Source organism: Lepisosteus platostomus, chromosome 21 (genome assembly GCF_059453375.1).
Source record: "Lepisosteus platostomus isolate fLepPlt1 chromosome 21, fLepPlt1.hap1, whole genome shotgun sequence".
Classification (NCBI taxonomy): domain Eukaryota; kingdom Metazoa; phylum Chordata; class Actinopteri; order Semionotiformes; family Lepisosteidae; genus Lepisosteus; species Lepisosteus platostomus.
Window position 1 is genome coordinate 11,634,814 of NC_142631.1, and position 17,743 is coordinate 11,652,556.

Sequence of the window (17,743 nt, forward strand, 5' to 3'; positions counted from 1 at the left end):
ATGAAACATACTCAACTTAAAGTATAACATATAACAATTCCTATTACTTCGATCACTTAAATGCATCTCAAATATAATTAAGAAATTCCCAAATTATCTAAAAAAATAAGATAATAATATTAAGATATAAAATAAAATCAAGAAGAGGATGAAAGTGATTTCTGTAATTTAACTATTTGCCCTTAATTTAATCTCATCATTCAAGAGCAAAAAAGACCCTATGCGAAGCGGCGAAACGGGGAGTTAGCCCGGTCTCAGCAGTGCAAAGAGTTCTGGAGTGCCGCAGGCCACAGATGGAGCGGCGACCTGGTGCTAGGCGGGTCTCAGGACATCTGAACGTCAATGCTGAGCGAAGCAGAATAAGTGACCTGGAAATATATAGCCCGAGAGAGAGAGAGACACCGGAAGGAGAGCAAGCACAGGAAACTAGGGACAGGACAGAGAAGGAGGCTTGACAAGTAGACTTTGTGCTACACTATGCGTACATCTTACATGAATGCTAGGAAGTAACTACTAGTCACTCATGTTAGAACCACTAGGTATTTAATCCTGTGAGCAACAAGATCTAAAACATAGTAAACGAATAAAGTTTACATTTGCAAATGGCAACATGAAATCATGTGAAGGGTTAGAAACAGGTAGCTATTTTAACTTTTAACAAACAATATAAAATAGATATACAAGAACAAAAATGATTAGCTTACAACATCTTGAATATCTTGTTCCCTTCTTTGTCAGTTTATAAATATGGACACCCAGGGGGAGATTGTCATTTCAGAAATACAGGGGTCCAGGAATCGCATGGTATATTTCTGAATGGCTTGCCTGTCTTTAGACTATAAGAAGAGGAAAGGTGTCACTGCGTAAAACTATAATTTTAGCATTCCATGTCCATTCTAGAAAGCAATAATCTTTCTACCCAGAGTGCAGATATGAGCCACACACTGACTGTGTGAAGATGGCTGGCTTGTTTATAACACAGTGTAAATTACAGAGCTTGAGAGAAGCAGAGTTTTGGGAAACAGAAGGCTGCTGTTTTGTGTCCAACTGCTGACATCAACATGCATGGGATACAGATAGGGACTGCACAGCAAGTGAAAGCCATTTCAGGGTTTAAGAGCTGCATCTGTTTACTGCCAGCTCACTGCAAGTGCTGGATATTTGCTTCTCCACTGTTGTCTTATGAGTAAAATGGTGCAGACAGACATGAAGCTAAAGTATGAGAAATGTATTTACTCTCCTGCCTCAGAAGTACAATTCTGAGTATAAGAATGTACTTCTTAGCCTGAAATATCTATAAATGGGAGGCTTACCTAAGTCTCTCTATAGTAGTTCAATATCATTCAACCTTCAAGCATTACAAGCAAGATGTACAATAAAAAAACAAATTTGTTTGACATTGTCACATTCACCAATCCACTATTATAAAAAATAAAATTGGATTTAAGAATTATTGTTTTTTCTGACACTGTATTGTTCAAAACCTTTATTGTTATTCTTAATGATGTGGCTCTCTTTAAATTATATTTGTACCGTTGCTAATACAATTGCACTAAATATGTAAGGGCACATTGTAGAGTTAAATGAATAAGTGTCACATTAAGTAGAGTGGACTAAAAAACTGCAGGATAAATTAAAAGCAATATACAACGTAAAAAAGGAGATGACCTACTGTACAGGCAACCACAGGACAAAAGGATCAGGATTACAGCACAGTAATCTTAAGCAGTTAAGCATTGTTACTGAATAATGCATGTGCAATTTTGGACTCAACATATGGACTAATGGAAAAAGCAGAACTTAGCCTACTTTCATGATAGTGAGACACCAGACAGCTATAGTACTACGAATATACTTTGGACTGTGGCCTTCTTCCAAAACCAATCAAAAGTGGTTTACTAAACCAGCTCTAAAATAATTAAATAGAGCATTTTTAGCAACAAAGAGCCATGATTTGAGCACAGGACAGGGTTGTTCAGACAGGGAATGAGCATTTTACTTACGTAGAATCTATTGTGCATTGAATGGGGGCTGGCAAAAAGAGAACAACTTCATACAAGTGATTGATTCACACAGACAGAGACATCAATACAGTCACATCTATTAATCATAACAGTGCTCACATCCCCAAAACTCTATCCTTGATTCTAAAATGGATAATATTAGTTGTGGAACTATGAGGTTGTAGACGTAAGAGGCTAATCTACAATTGCAATTTTTAATTAGCCCTGGGAATTCTAAGGCTTCAAACATTATGCATATACATCCGTATGAGTGAATAAAATGTTTCTCATAAAACCATATGTGGCTGATCTATTAACATTACATGAGAGGTATTTTTGTAATTAGCTGAACAGATTTTTTTGGGTAGGGGGATCTGGTTTTGTTTTTCTCCTTCACAGTCGCTTTTTTTCACAGCAAGAAATAATGGCTAATAAAAACCTAAAACAAACAACTCACTTATCTGGTAGTCATTGAAAGTGATGAAAACCAGCAAGTTTTTTTAAAACAAATTCTGACAGTATTGCTTTCAGCTTTTGTTAGAGTTACAAAGGATTTACTGATGACTGTTTTATTCATGCTTGTCCTGCTGGACCTCAATGATGCCTTTGGTACCGTTTATCACATAACCGTGTTAGTAATCTTGTAACTGTTACTGTGGTTTAAGAAATATCTGATATAAAACAATTTGTGCCGATTGGACATTATGCCTCTCCCTTAGAGCTCCTCCCTGACAAACATGGTCACATCTGGGGTCCTGAAGAGTTCTGTTCTTGGTCTTTTCCTTTTTATAATACATAAGCACTTTTCAAGAAACTCGATTTACTGATATATAGGACACATAAAACACAACAATGGAAAAAAGGTTTAAAAGTGTACACAGTTAGCAGAATTCCTAATGTATATGGACAGTGAGTTCCACTTTTGTGGTGCTGCACATGAAAAGGCTCTTTTGTTTGCTCATTGTTTGGTTTTCAGCTTAGTAAGATGGTTAGTCAGCAGATACTGTACAAGATTAATAAATTGACTCTTCAGTTCCGTGAACCCACCCCACACACACACAAATGGCACAAACATTCAAACCCGACGCATTTGTTAGTGGTGTGTTTGTGCCGGTTTGTGCTGTTAAGGTAGCTTCTCAACTGCTTTCGTTCCCGAGATATAGTGCCTTGTTTTTCCAGCGTTGACATCACCATGTACAACAACTTTGACCGCTAGTTACCCCGCCTGGAAAGTTCAACAACTTTATTACTGGATGGGAGGTTAAGAACCTGAGATTATTGTACATCACTCATCGACGGTGGTTTCCAAGCACTTTTCACTGTATAACCTGTGTATACTGTGCATAACACAACATCAGATTTTTATGACTTTGTTTTGTAATTCTTCAAAATGAATTTGTATCTTTCTCTTAGAGATGACAATTGTGAACTGATACTGTATAAAGCTCCTAAATACCTCTTGCACACTGCTTCACTAGTTCATTGCCAGCTACCTGATATTCATAGACAATATTTTTACCACCTGCACTCTTTGCACTTGACTACAGTAACTGGTATATAAAATAATAGTTTCTCTAATAGCAAAAGTAAGCATTGATGAGATGCTTCATTGATTAGAAAACTAGTTATTACATGCTGTTCTGTTTTCTATGCATTCATAAATTCACATTATATTTACATGCATTGCTTTTGATTTTTAATTCTTTTATTTGAATTATTAAAGTTTTATGTGGAATCTTGTCAAATAGCCATGGGGAATTATATTATGGTATGACAGCTATTGGTATAAAGGAACTAAAGGGATAAACTGCCCAGACACCAGTTTGGGTATAAAACATGTAAATTAATTTAATGCGTTTTTTTTAAGGTAACAGGACCATTTCAGACATTGTGTTTAAAAACATAAAAACATCAACCTTTTAACCTTTCACACTTCACTTCTGACACCTGAAATATAGCCCCCCGCTGCACATTTTGATTCTTTTTCACTGTCATTCGAAACAATTACAAGTCAAGTCCAGTCGCAAAAAATGCTGGAAAGCACATTAAAACCCGTGTCAGTAGCCTTAATGATTGAAAAGCGAGCAAACGGGGGAACCGTTTCTCATAGCTTTGACTTGGCTTTAGACTGAATAAGAGACTACATACCCAATCTTTTGCACGGCTGGCCTGGTGGCTCCGAGGGCTGAACCATTGGATACGTCTGAAGGTCAGAAATACAGATCGACTTTCAAAGAGTCTTGTGAGTTGTAGACGGGCCCCAAGCCTCCCTGTCAAAGTGAGATCTGAGCCCTGGGTTCAACTCTTGTGACACCTTCAGGACAGGTGTGGCATTAGCAGAGAAAGAGAGGTGCCATCCTAACTAGGAGCGACAGGAGTCTCTCTCCAGCACATTTCTCTTAAATCGATCGTCCGGCTGCAAGCTACTGTACGCCGGCCTTCAGAGTGGCCTTCGTCAGCGGACACGCCCCGTCCACCTGTTCCACAGGTGCGCCCGGCAAGATGGCGGCTTCAGGTGCGTTTGCATTTTATATCGAATTTTCTTATTTTAAGTGCAAACACCCCCCAACAAATTCCACTTTGTTAATCGCTAGGCAAATGCTATTTTTGTTGCTGCTTTTGTGAATTGCATTTGTTTCGGTTTAATTTGCTTTTTATGATGCCGAAATTAGAGTTGTGTCCGTTTGAGTGTGCTCTCGAAGCTTTAAAAGTCTGCATTTAGCCTTCTTTTAGTGTTTTAAAAACATTGTTTGTTTTTAAGATGTGGTATCTCTAGGTTAGTTTCTTTTAACAAAAAAGGCTGTAGTTTACCAACATTTCAGATGTGTAACACTTACGGCCGACAGGCACTGTGTAAGAGCCGGCGTACCAGAGCAGGTGATGTCACCGCCCTTCCCTGTGATAGCAGGACTACAGCTACTGGGCTGTAGGGAGATCTCTCTTTAGCTCACGGGGCTAGGTCGCTGTAGAGAGACGCGGGAGTCCCGGGTTCGAGCCTCAGTCGGGATGGGGCCGACCTAATGCGGCAAGGGCGCCTGCCTGAGCCCCCGTTGCGTTACAGATGTAACAATTTCCTAGTTTACAAGTTGTAGCTGTGTGATCTCTCCTTTTCAGATTCGGGCTATAACAACGCTTTCCGCGCAGAAATTATAAAATATTGTAAAAAGTAAATGTACTGATTGATAGGTTTTTTTTTTCTCCAGGTGTCGAAAGGATTTGAAGAGGGGTCTAGGTTTTATTCATCAGTTTGGTAAAGATTGATACTACAAATTGTAACGATATTTTCAGAGCAGGGAGTCAAATCAAATACGATACACGCTGTATTACTTGATCTGAAATGTATACGTAGCATTACATTTCTATGTCGGTGAACGTATTTTCTAAAATTTGGTGTAATGGTACTGGGGTGTATCTGTGACTTCTCATTAAATTACGTATTGGTGTTTTATTGAATTTGAGCGCGTTTGTATATTTCTTTATTCAGTCAGCTTGTTTCAAAAGTTAAGAGACTTGAGAACGTCAAGTGAATCGATTCTGTAAATCCGTCCGATATCTTGTTAACTTGATCCCTTTTCTTTTGCCTTCAGTTCTGCTGCTTCTGGTCCTCAGCGCTACGACGATCACCTTTCAAGGAACTCTTCGTGCGTTGGCAAGTTCTTCTTGGCAATGTGTACTTTTCCTTAATTTTCGTTATTGACACCAGTGGCTTGATCTGCAATGCACCGATTGAGTGATGTATCTTGCTCTTCATGTAGTGAAGTTCTTAACCTGTGTTTTCCTGTTGACTGCTGCTATGTGCTGTGCATTGTACAATAAAAGCTGTTAAGCACATTTTCTGAATTGTCTTCTATTTTTTGAAGGGGTGTTGGAAGGGTTTGCTCTGGGCTGATGTCTCTGTACTGTAAGTGTTTGGCTGGAGATTCTGGAGTGATCACAAGCAGTTTCCAAGAAACGATGCATTGGGTTGTTTTGTACTTTGCGCCACGCACCGCAAGGGGACACCCTGTTGCATTTTTTCTTGGGAACTGCGGGGGCTACCCCCTTTTTAAACAGCTCCAGATTTTCCCGCCTTTTTAGATAGTCTCTGGGGGGTTTAGGGTCCCTAGCAGTGAGCCCAGGTACAGCCCCGTGGGGAGGAGAACTGAGGATAGCTCTAGCCAAGCCCCCTCACTCCCAGCAGGAGAGGAAGGCAGGCTGGTGATGGCTTTGGTCCCTACAGAGAGAAGAGTCACCCAGGGTGGAGCCAGCCTATCAGTCACAGCTTGTAACTGGCTGTCTCCTCTCCAGGTGACCTGTGCAGAAAGCGCAGAATATATTTCAATTAGATACGTGTAATTAAATGAATAAAATGTTTATTCTTACTTTACGTTTATATACTCCCTTTGTTTTGTGAGAATTGTGTCCTGTCGGAGAACACTAAACTGAAAAAACAGAACAACAGAATAGAACTTAAAGACCATTTAAACTAAAATGTATTAGTTACAATCGAAGATTATACCACAGATATAAGAACATGCTGTAACCACACAACATTCTCTGGAAAATAATGAAAAAAAAACTTTACAGTTCTAGATAGACAATTGCAGGTTTGGATAAGCACACGCTTGATTTTGTGAACAAAGTTTACAAAGTGTTTGATAAAGAAAGATTAAGATAAAGAAACATATGGAATACAACGTTTTCATTCTGGCAATACAGCAGTGTCTGCTGCTACAACAGACCTTTTCTTTGATGTAAAAGAAATACACACGTAGTCTGTGTAACACAAGTGACTTGTTAAAAATAAGACAAGCGTTAGAAAAGAAAAGACATTATAAATGCTATTTAGCTCCCAACGAAAATACGTGTTTCCCCCCTTTCTCCTGCGAGAGTTAGACTACATAATTACATAAGTTAAATTTTATCTACATTCAAATAAAGGAAATAAAAAAATAATAATTAAAGACAGAACAAACTCACTCAACTCCCTTCTCTCCCGCAGAGCCTGACAGACAGGTGAGTGGAGCGTGGCCAGCGAGGGATGTCATTCGAGTGGGCGTGGCTAGAGACTGACTGTTTTTTTTACTCGGCTCCACTTGAAAACGTCTAAAAGAAATCGAGCATGTTTTCAGATGCACCCATGAGTTACCAGTTTAAATTTTTTTTTCTCCGATGGCCATCTGAGTAATCACAATTGGTACATTTGATCCTTATTGGTATTTGAGAGCCACAGGAATGTAAATTCAAGAATACAGAAATATGTAGGCGAACTGTGCAGTCTAAAGTTCTTTGCAGGATACTTACTGTTCTGACACTTATTGGAAGCTGTTGTTCTATAACCTGATTGAATTTAACGCTGGAACAAGAAGTCAGATTTTTTATCTGTAAACGTTTATCATATACTCATCTTACTTCCTTTGTATTTCTTATTAGTTATGTAGCTGCTGTGATCATTTCAAAAGTTACTAGAACATGAGAACTTTTAAATAAGAGGACAGTATACGATCCATGTAGCCCTTTGATTAATGGTATCAGTTTGATTCGATAATCTCATGCAGCCATTGCATGAAAGAAGGCTGTTGGTTTCAACAAAATTTCTGTGCCATACTCCCCCAACTCTTTAAACGTTTAAAGAACGTTTAAATGAAATTACTCATGACATCCTTTCACAATTTAGTGTATGTCAAAGTAGTTCACACTGTATTACTGCAATTTAATTTTCTTAACTATTCAACTGCAGTAACTACTTAACTCATTGGCATATTTTTCAACACTAGTGCACTGTATTGAAGTACATATTATATTCAAATTTCTCAGCCTAAGTGCAACCCCAATTCTAAACTTTAATCCTTACCCTAAGTATTACATATGGATAAAAGATCAGGAAAGGGGTAGTTTACAAAAAAAGGAGGAAGTATATTATTAAGAGCCCACAACGACCCCAGGCTACATGGCTACATTCAGGAACCCACCGTTCCTTTTGAAAAATAAGGAATCTCCCTGGCAGGATTTTATTTTATAAATTTTATAAAAAGGTCTAGAGCAGGATCAGCACCAGAGCTAAATGAATTCACATACAGGGGTCACAAATACCGTGAGAGGCTCAGGCAGAGACTCTAGAAGGTGTTGAAAGCAGCAGGGAGGAAGAACTAACTCAAAGAAAGCTGGCTGATTGCAAAGAGGTGTTTTGATGCCATGGGGGTAGTGGCTGCTACTTTGGGCACCAACAGATATCTGACACTCCGGACACACACCCCCACAGCGTGCTAGGGAACTTTTTCCTATTTTGTCCTTCTTTAGACGCACACTCCTTTGAGTGTGGTGATAATCATGACCCACTTATGTGGGCAACCTGGACATGTGGAGCACATACTGTATGCTTACGCCAAAATGTCTGGACCCCCAGCTCATGTACTCTTGGACCCAAAATCTACAATTTGCCTACGCCTCTGTCCTATCTGATCTTCTCCGAGATCATGACTTCCTCACATCATCGAGCCCTTCAATCGTGGTTTCCTGAGCTTGATGGGCTTCACCTCTTGTTCTCACTCTCTGGCTAGTGCTTTTTAGGGAGCAGCAGTGGAAAGCCCTTGAATTGGTTGATCCCTTTTGACCAGACCCACTCTACCACCTTCTTTGTCTTACTGGCAGGGTGACATGGCAAAAACTGAGGCTGCTACTCTTCAGGGCCATCGTTGCGCCTCAATGTTACTACTCGATCTCGAGGAACCTCCCTGCTCTTAGCCACCCCTCCAGGAGAGTCCTACCCCCTCCCTGATCTGGAGCCTCTTGCTCCTTCACCGTAGCCACTTGTCCTCTTGCGACCAGCCAGCCCTTGGACTTCCAGGTATGCCTCCAGCCGCTGACATCATCTCCCAACACCACCGATTTGGGTCTCACATAACTCGCGGTTGTTTGAGTACATGAGGAAAAAACGAAACCGTAAGCAGAAACAAATAAAATCTTATTTCAGACTCTACTGATGATTCAAAAAAGTCACCCTGCTAGTTTATTTCAATGTTTACTCAGCAAACCACCAGACCAATTGTCAGTGAAAATGGAAGGAGGCTGTTCATCAAGAAAAAAGCAGTTAAAAATCATCAGTCATTACACAGCATCAAAAAAAGGCAAATTCAGTGTCTCAAAGTAATGCCTCAATCACCTTAGTTAACTGGAATTACAACATTCTCATCAATCTTTATTATTTGTTTAAACACAGATGAATCTATTAGCAACACGTTTTTTATAATGGATCTGCAGCAGTGACTTTCTCCTTTGTGATACATCAACTGAGAACACCATTCCAATCAAAGCAAGCATTGACAAGTGTTCTGACATAGCAAGAGAAATGATATTGGGTGCTGAAGTGATTTAAGAGTTAAAATTTTAGGGAGATACAAATATACAAATACACAATCTGTATATACAAATCTGCATATACAAATCTGTATATGTATAAAGGAAAATACATACAAACCCTAATCAAATCAATATCTTTCTGTTTTAATTTATCTTTGAAAGAGATTGAGGTACTGTATGTTGAATGTTTTTTTTTTAAAAGCACACTTCTAATAATGTTGTAGAAGAAATATTGAAGCAACATCATAGGGTCCCTAGAAAGTTTCTATAGGAACCATGCTTTTTGGCTCAAGTCCAGGTTGTAGTGTTTCTCTGATCCAAGAAAGCTTCTCAGCAGGCAGGGATTTGGAAGCAGGTGTGCATTATTGAGCTAGACACACCTGGGCATTCCGCATGAGGATTTTAGGGCTTTTGGGATAGGTTCCCATGGAATTAGCCAAGCCTCTGTAATTAATGAAAAGGGTTATAAAAGTGAAGCCTTGGAGGAAAACATTTAGATTGTGCTTTGAGGTGGAGAGGAACATGAGAATTCTGTCTTTTGAGTTGTATAGCCAATGTTACTGTGGCTCTGAGATCTGTTTGGTGAGAAGAGCAAGATGTCAATGGCTTGGGAAAGCTCAAACCAAACAGTTACTGAAGCCAGCCAATCTGTGGGACTTCATACATTATGCTGTGGCTTGGAAAAGCAGTAAATGATTCTGTCCAGTAGAGAGTGTTACTTGTGTTGAGATGGTATGTGTACCAGCTCATTTGGGTCACTTTTGTTGCAAAGTAAATGGCTATTGCAGGACTCCTAGTCAGTGCTGCTGAATGTAGATGTTCAGGGTATTGCATGCAAAATGGACATCTTGTCAACATTGCTCAACATCACAGTATTTTAAAGACTTGCTTTAGATGAGGATTAGCTGGCTGCTCTTCTGTACTAATTACTGAAGGTAGTACAGTCTTGAGCACAAGACCATGAAACTCTCCAAACTTGAGGCTTTATGGATGGGTATAATGCCTTCCATTGATCCATCTTGTATGTCTTCACAGCACATTGTGACAAAGATTAGATTCCACAAGGGTCCTATTCCACGGACTAGGTTTGTAGGCTTTTGAGGAATGCTGTATATCAGAAAGAGCCCAAATGTGTCCCCATCCTTGGGTTGGAGAAACGCAGCATGATGATGCTGCTGCATAGTAAGTGGGGAGAGATCCCTACACTGAAAACCCAAGATACTGATATACTTGGCTTTTGAAATGGATAGAAATTGAAGGTAGTCTAGAGAAAAGCATCAGTCTAATGACTTGGCCCTTTTGTGCTAAAGTGAGCTTCTTCACAGCAGTATTGTATCCGGTCAAGTCTGTGGATGGTGTGGAAGTCTTTCACTGATGGTTCATGATCTGGGTAAGGTTGAGGAGCTTATTTTCCCCATGCTTAGGAGTCCAAAGTGTGACTGACTCAGCTTGGAATGTTGCTAGTGTTGAATGGCTGTTGAGACAATGCTGCAATGACCAACAAAGTCTCAGGACTTGGTCATGCATCTCCTTTCCTTTCAAGAATAGGAGAGGTGCTGTTTTTTTCCCCACCACTACTAAAACAGCCCTGTTGAACACGTGAGAAGAATAGAGATGGGCATCTAAAGCTCTACAACAGGAATTGGACATCCTCAACTCTGCATCTGTAAAGTATAACAAACCTATTTGGTATGTATGGTCATCATTGACCCTGATCTTGTAATGTCTGTGTAATAAAGTTAAGGAAGTCTCTTTTCTATAGAACCATTAATGTCTATGAAGTCTGTCCTCTGGTGTTGTGGTACCACTGGATAATCTCTGGTGCTGCACTTCTCTGAAGATCAGTGAGAGGACATTAACTGATAACTGTACCTTCAGGGTTAGCTTTTCTTAGGCAACAATGCCACCTGGAGGGAAGAGTGCTATATCTTAACATGTATAATGAGAAAGTTGGGGATATGTATTGGTTAGGTCCCAAGCCATATTGCCCTGCAACTCACTGCTGATGACCGGTATGACCCTTGTCAGTACATTGATGGGGAAACCTCCTAGGGGAGAAAAACTAAGGTTGCTGCTGGAAGAGGTGGTAGTGACACCAGTAGGAGGTGCTCTTCTTGCAGTCTGGGTGGGTCCTAATGCCCCAGTATAGTGAGGGGGGACACCATACTGTAGAAACGTGCTTTTCTTTGCATGAGATATAAAAATGAGGTCCTGACTCTGTGGTTATTAAAAATCCCAAGGCGTTTCAGAACAGTGTAGGGGGAGTTACCCCAGTGTCCAAATTTCCTGGCCAGGAACCTTTAACCCTTTGACAATACCTTTGTTGCAAAAGGCTGGACTAGAGCAGGGATCTCCATACCTCATCCTGAAAAATGCCAATTGATTTGGGTTTTAGAAGTCACATGCTATTTAACTATGATCACTGGGGGAAGTTATTGTGCTGTTAAGTAATTCTCACTAAAAAGTATTCTGTACCTAGAAGACCCTTCAGGTTTTTGTTGCAGCCCTTTCAGAATTTTACATCAGCTGGGTCATTAAAAGTAATTTAGTAGTTAAGTATAGAATGTGCTGAGCTCAGGCTCTCCAAAAGCATGGTTGAGAGCGTCTCTGCTTAATCTAGAGCATGTACAGCTTTGTTACTAAAGTGCAGTGATAGAGCACATCTATTTTAGTAACTTATTAGATTTAATTGCTGTCTGGCACATGGCAGAAGTAACCATTCTTCCTTGCATATTTTGTACTAACTACACATATGGCATTGTGGAGGGGAGGTGGGGACAGGCATGTGATTACTTGGTAATATTAATACAGAATGCAGAGGATTTCACAAAGTGTACAGTATATTAGTGTCTCATATGCAGACATTGCTTGGAAATACTTAGACTGAAAGACCAGAACTGGACCTTTCAGGACCTAATAGTCTCTTCTTAATGGGTAGAAGGGTTGTAGCCCACTGTACTCATTTCGCTACTGCACAAAAACAGAAGTACAAAATGAAGTTATTTTGTGTAGATACATTTTTCATCCTGATGCACTTTAGATATTGGCTAGAATTGATTTAGTTGGTCATGGAAATGCATTAAGTCCGAGCAGGCTCAGACTTCATCAATATGATATCCGATTATGAGGTAGTAATAACTGTTGCTTTTATTTTTCCAGATCTGCTTCCAGACTGATGTGGTGTGGAGTTTTTCTTGGACAATAATGTAGAAACCCTCCAGAAACTGGAAGATGAGTACCTTTATTTCCTATTGTTCAGTTGCTCTTACACAGAGGAGCTGTTTCTATTTGATACACATGTCTATTCAATTTCTATTGGCCTTACATAAGGAGCTGAGCTGCCAATTGTATCACTTTCTAAGTAGCCAGTGACAACTCTAGGTGGTAATCTTCATACACAGCTCTGATAATGTTTTGTTTAAATTAAATAGACAACATGCTAACCTGAATTGTTTTTACATCCTCATAAATACTCTTAGAATTATAATGATAAATGTTCTTAAGTATCATCTTTGACAACAGAACTGTATGTAGAGGTATGTAGAGAGAGAGATTGATATAAAGTTTCTCGTATATATCTTGTACTGTATGTTTATTCCTACTGCTGTGGAAGTTTGTTTTTATGCAAACACGTCAGTTTTGGCTTTACTACTAAAAGAGCCTTGAGCTGTGACTGAGAGGTGTGGTCACCATAGTGGGTACATACAGTATAGTGCATAACTTTAGTGTAGGACTAGGTTTTACTGTGCTCACTGAAGCAGGAGACATTTTTAATGGCTATAAATCACATTATTGCAGTGAAAACTAAGTAAAGTGTAATTTACAAGTTTTGAAATTCACTAGCATTTTTATGCTAGTGTCGTTAATTGACAAATTTAATGTCCGCAATTGCCCACACTTGAAGCATGATTTTTTTTTAATGTTCAATTTAGTCAAAAGAAAAATCAATTATTTCTGAGGCAGTAGATGGTAAGAATTTGCAAAGTTCATCTTCATGTATAATGCCCCTCAATTTCCTGGCTCTTCATATTTCTGAATTTGTTTTGCATAAAATAGTGCAACAATGGTCTTCTAAGGAAGGAATTTGCAAATTCTAGAATTTTTAAATGCATGGCTCGAAAGATGCGTTGAATCTTTGAATGTTCCTTGATTTGCATATTTAAAATGGACACAATGAGAAACATTACTTCAGATTTAAAAAAAAAAATAGCTGAGCGGTATTCTTTTTTTCTAAGAACATGTAGTTGTTTGCTAATGTTCACTTTTTAAGATTAAACTTGCAATTCTTGTGATTACAGTATGATAGGAGACAAACTAACAGTAATTGTTCACACAGAGTAGTATCAAATGCAAAACGAACTACTGCCCCCTGCTACTGGGAAAACAGAGAAACAAAATAGTGCTTGAACTTCCCAGATGGGGCTACCGGTGGTCACATTTGCAAACATGGTCATGTGATTACCTGAAAAAAGTGTTTTATCTTAACACAAGCAGCTGGGAAGCTACTTTTAACGGCACAAATGCAGTACTAATGAATCAAACCGGCTCATATCCAGAGATATTCCAGTCAGTGCCTTACCCTGATCTCTGTTCTATGTCTCAAACATAATATCACAGTTTCTAAACTCAATCAAACATTCAATTTCAAGACCTTCAGCCCAGAAGTCAAAGTTATGTTGTATTTTACCTTTGGACCAAGCTTTTTAAGCCTTGTTACACTGTATAGACGATTTGGGGGGAAATTCAGTTTGACTATTCATGGTATTGGCATCAGTCCAAAAACTCAGGTCAGGAATTTTGGTGTCATCTTTGATCACAGACTTGCATTTGAAGTTTATATTCAAATTGTTGTGAAGGTATCTGCTTTCATCTTTGTAACATTGTTTGTATCCATTCATGTCTCTTTCAATCTTGAGCAACAAAGCTAAGGCATCCTTTTGTCTTTTCAAGGACTGATTATTGCACGGCAGAGATTGCTGTTATATTGAAACAGCGTCTTGCCAAGATTCAACATATTCAGAACTGTTCTCCTCAAAAGCTGCTTGGATCTATAACTATGCTAAAATACAAGAGCATATATACCCTTTCTATCCACCTTATCACCTTAAGCTTCTTGGAGATTTGTGAATAAATACTGCTGCTCATTTTAGGGCTATAACTATTTCTCTTACATCCGTGATCTATTAGTTCAGTAACCCCCTACTGTACATATCTTCTGACACTGGCCATCTTCCGGTTCCCAGTATGATGCTATGAACATATGAGCGAGTGAACCAGAACACCCTTCTCCACTAATCTGATAATGAGTACCCAATGTGGCTCATTAAAACAGTTAGACGCCTTATAGCAGCCTCTACTTGTTTTAAAGCCTCGCGGTCCTTTGGATAACACGTAAAACCGAGGTCCTGACTCTGTGTGGTAATTAAAATTCCCAGGGCATTTCTCAAAAAGAGTAGGAGTATAACCCTGGCATCCTGGCCAAATTTCCCATTGGCCCTTACCAATCCATGGCCTTCTAATAATCCCCATCTATGAATTGGCTTCATCACTCTGCTCTCCTCCCCGCTGCTAGCTGATGTGTGGTGAGCGTTCTGGAGCACTATGGCTGCAGTCGCATCATCCAAGTGGATGCTGCACATTGGTGGTGGTGGAGGGGAGTCCCCATTACCTGTAAAGCGCTTTGAGTGGAGTGTCCAGAGAAGCGCTATATAAGTGTAAGCTATTATTATTACTTTCAGGTCAGTCTTCAAGTTTTCAGTTTTAGGCTGCCTGCCACTGCCACTGCCTGTTATTGTAACAAATACGCCCCTGCGCATAACATAAAGGTCTTCTTTAGCTCAGCCAGCGAGACCCCTGTTGAGCGATGCCGGAGACAGGTTCGTGTCCATGTGGTGAGGGATGAACTGGACCTGGAGCGGTGAGGGCACAAGCCAAGAGAACCCAAATCCATTACATTATTATTTAAAAGTGCTATTTGAAAAGATAAAGACTTCAACAGAACAGACCCTTGGCTTACTGTAACTTTACACGCTACCAGAATCTAGGTGGAATTTTTTTTTTTATCGATCATCTGTCTAAATAACCTCTCAAGATACCCAGACCACAGTATTTCATAATTGTTTCTCCTTTAGGAAAAGCACAAAAGTACATTATTCCTTGGTTTAGTACTAGATGGAGAAGAATAGGAATTTAGTTAAAATACAGAATTCAAAGACAATTAGAAAGCTCTGACGCATTTGTATGTTTCTCAAAACTTATGTATTTTCAATTCACACAAGAAGGGTTCTGCTTCTGGAACAATTTAATTTTAATAAAAAATAGATAGGTTAATAAAAAATAGATCTGTGCTATAATTCATAGGATGAAGGGGCAGCTGGGTTTCAGTTGATAAAGATGAGATTCCCGGCAAAGAGTGTCAGAAAGGCAAATGTCAAACTTCATTTTAAAGATCTAATCAGGCACAACTTTAAACATTGCACATAAGATGGTTGTTTAAATACTACTCAGTTGAACTAAGGAGCAATGGAAAATATATATTATTAAAATAGATTTAATATAGTGAACTTATCACTCAATGTATGCATGCATATTAAAAAAAAGTATATAGTTTTGGATGGTGATTTAATGCTTTTGGTCATTTTGATTACTTTATCATTTGGGTCCATGAGACATTTGAATGACTTTAAATGTTACACAAGAATATCTTATTAGTGATTAAGGTGATGTGATTTTTTTTAAACCTGTTGCATGACAAGCCTGCAGAAAATCAGGAAATTAAACATAAAGTAAGTAATATAACCCACTATTCAGAGAACAAACATTTCATCTTCAACATATTGGAGGGTGGACTTGGCAATACATTGTACACTTATGGCTATTTCTGGCTTACAGGCCTGTGAGACTCAGTGAGTGATAGATAATTAAGAAACAAATAAGGAAATACATCAACAGTAACAGATTAATAGGTGCCCTTAAGTTGTGGAAATAGAGAACATCAAACTGACAGCTGTTGCTGAGTGGCGTCTCTGGCCAAACAGGATCAGCCAAACTGACATTAGTGTTGGGGGTGGAAAACAAAACTAGTGGTTTTAATCAAGATCTTCACATTAAGTCAATTGTGATTAGTGAAGAGAACTGGGTGTTAAGTGTTAAGCCGAGTTCACTGCATTGATGCCTCTTTGAGTTATTGGTAATTTTAGTAAACATTGCAAATATTGCAAATATTGTAAGTGATTTGGAGTTGAGTACCTGCTGATTCAACTAACATTTTCCAAAGACTGAGAAGCTCAGTGTCTTATGGTGAATTTAAATCTTATTTGAATAAGACATCATAGTGACAGTCAGAAAAGCAACCAACATTCAGACTTCTCAGGAGTCCACTGTGTAGATCAAAGTTACCAGAGGGTGTCTTTAAGAAAATGACAAATTATCTAAATTAAAAACGAATAACAACCTGGTAGTGTCAGTCATTTCATGAGTGTGATGACAACAATCCAGTAGTGGCTTACGAAGATTGACACATTCCAGCTTCACAAGTGTTTTTGCACTGCTGGTTCCACTACATCAGAAATGCCAGGTCAACTGTAAAGAGGTGGCTAAATCTTCATTTGCCACTATTCACTGCTCATGTTAAGTCCCTTCATAGCAGAGGAGCTAATTGCTATTTAGTGATAAGTTGGGGTTTAGTGCTGTGTTCCCATTACTCTGTGCTTACATGGCCAAGCAGTAACCTTGATGGTCCTGCACACACAACATTCTAAGTAGAGCAACACTTTAGGAATTCATTTTACCGTAGATTATGTTGGCAAATACAGCTGTGCAGTATGTGAATGATGCGTTCATTTTAAATAAATCATTTCAGTAACTCATATACAGTAAATCAATTCAAGAGTCCAACAGGAGATTTGTTCATTTCATTCAATCTTTTGGCTCAGTGCGACAAATTGATCATCATGCCAATGAAGGAAATAATGCTGTTTCAGTGTCAAAGCTTGCAGAATATTGGAAGAAACTTGGTAATGCCTGTCAAATGTAATACAATAAATATGACGTTATCGTAAATAGTCAAACTCAATAAAAACACAAAACCCTTATAAAAATAAAGGGCATGGATTTGAAGGCTGGGCATAAAAGGTGTATTTTGCTGTTTATTTTAAATGGTTATAATGATTCAGCATTTCAAAACTTCCAAAATTACATCAGACTTAAAACACTGGCTATACCTAATAGAGGAATGCATAATTGTTTGTATTAAAATTAATTTCAATAATGCATACAATTTTTCAGCTGTAAATGCAAATGTGTTCTATTGTAGGTAAATAAAATGTGATGTCATTTTGCTGTTATTTACTTTTCTATTATCATTCCATAGTTAACAATGTAGATGATAACCTTCTAAAGAC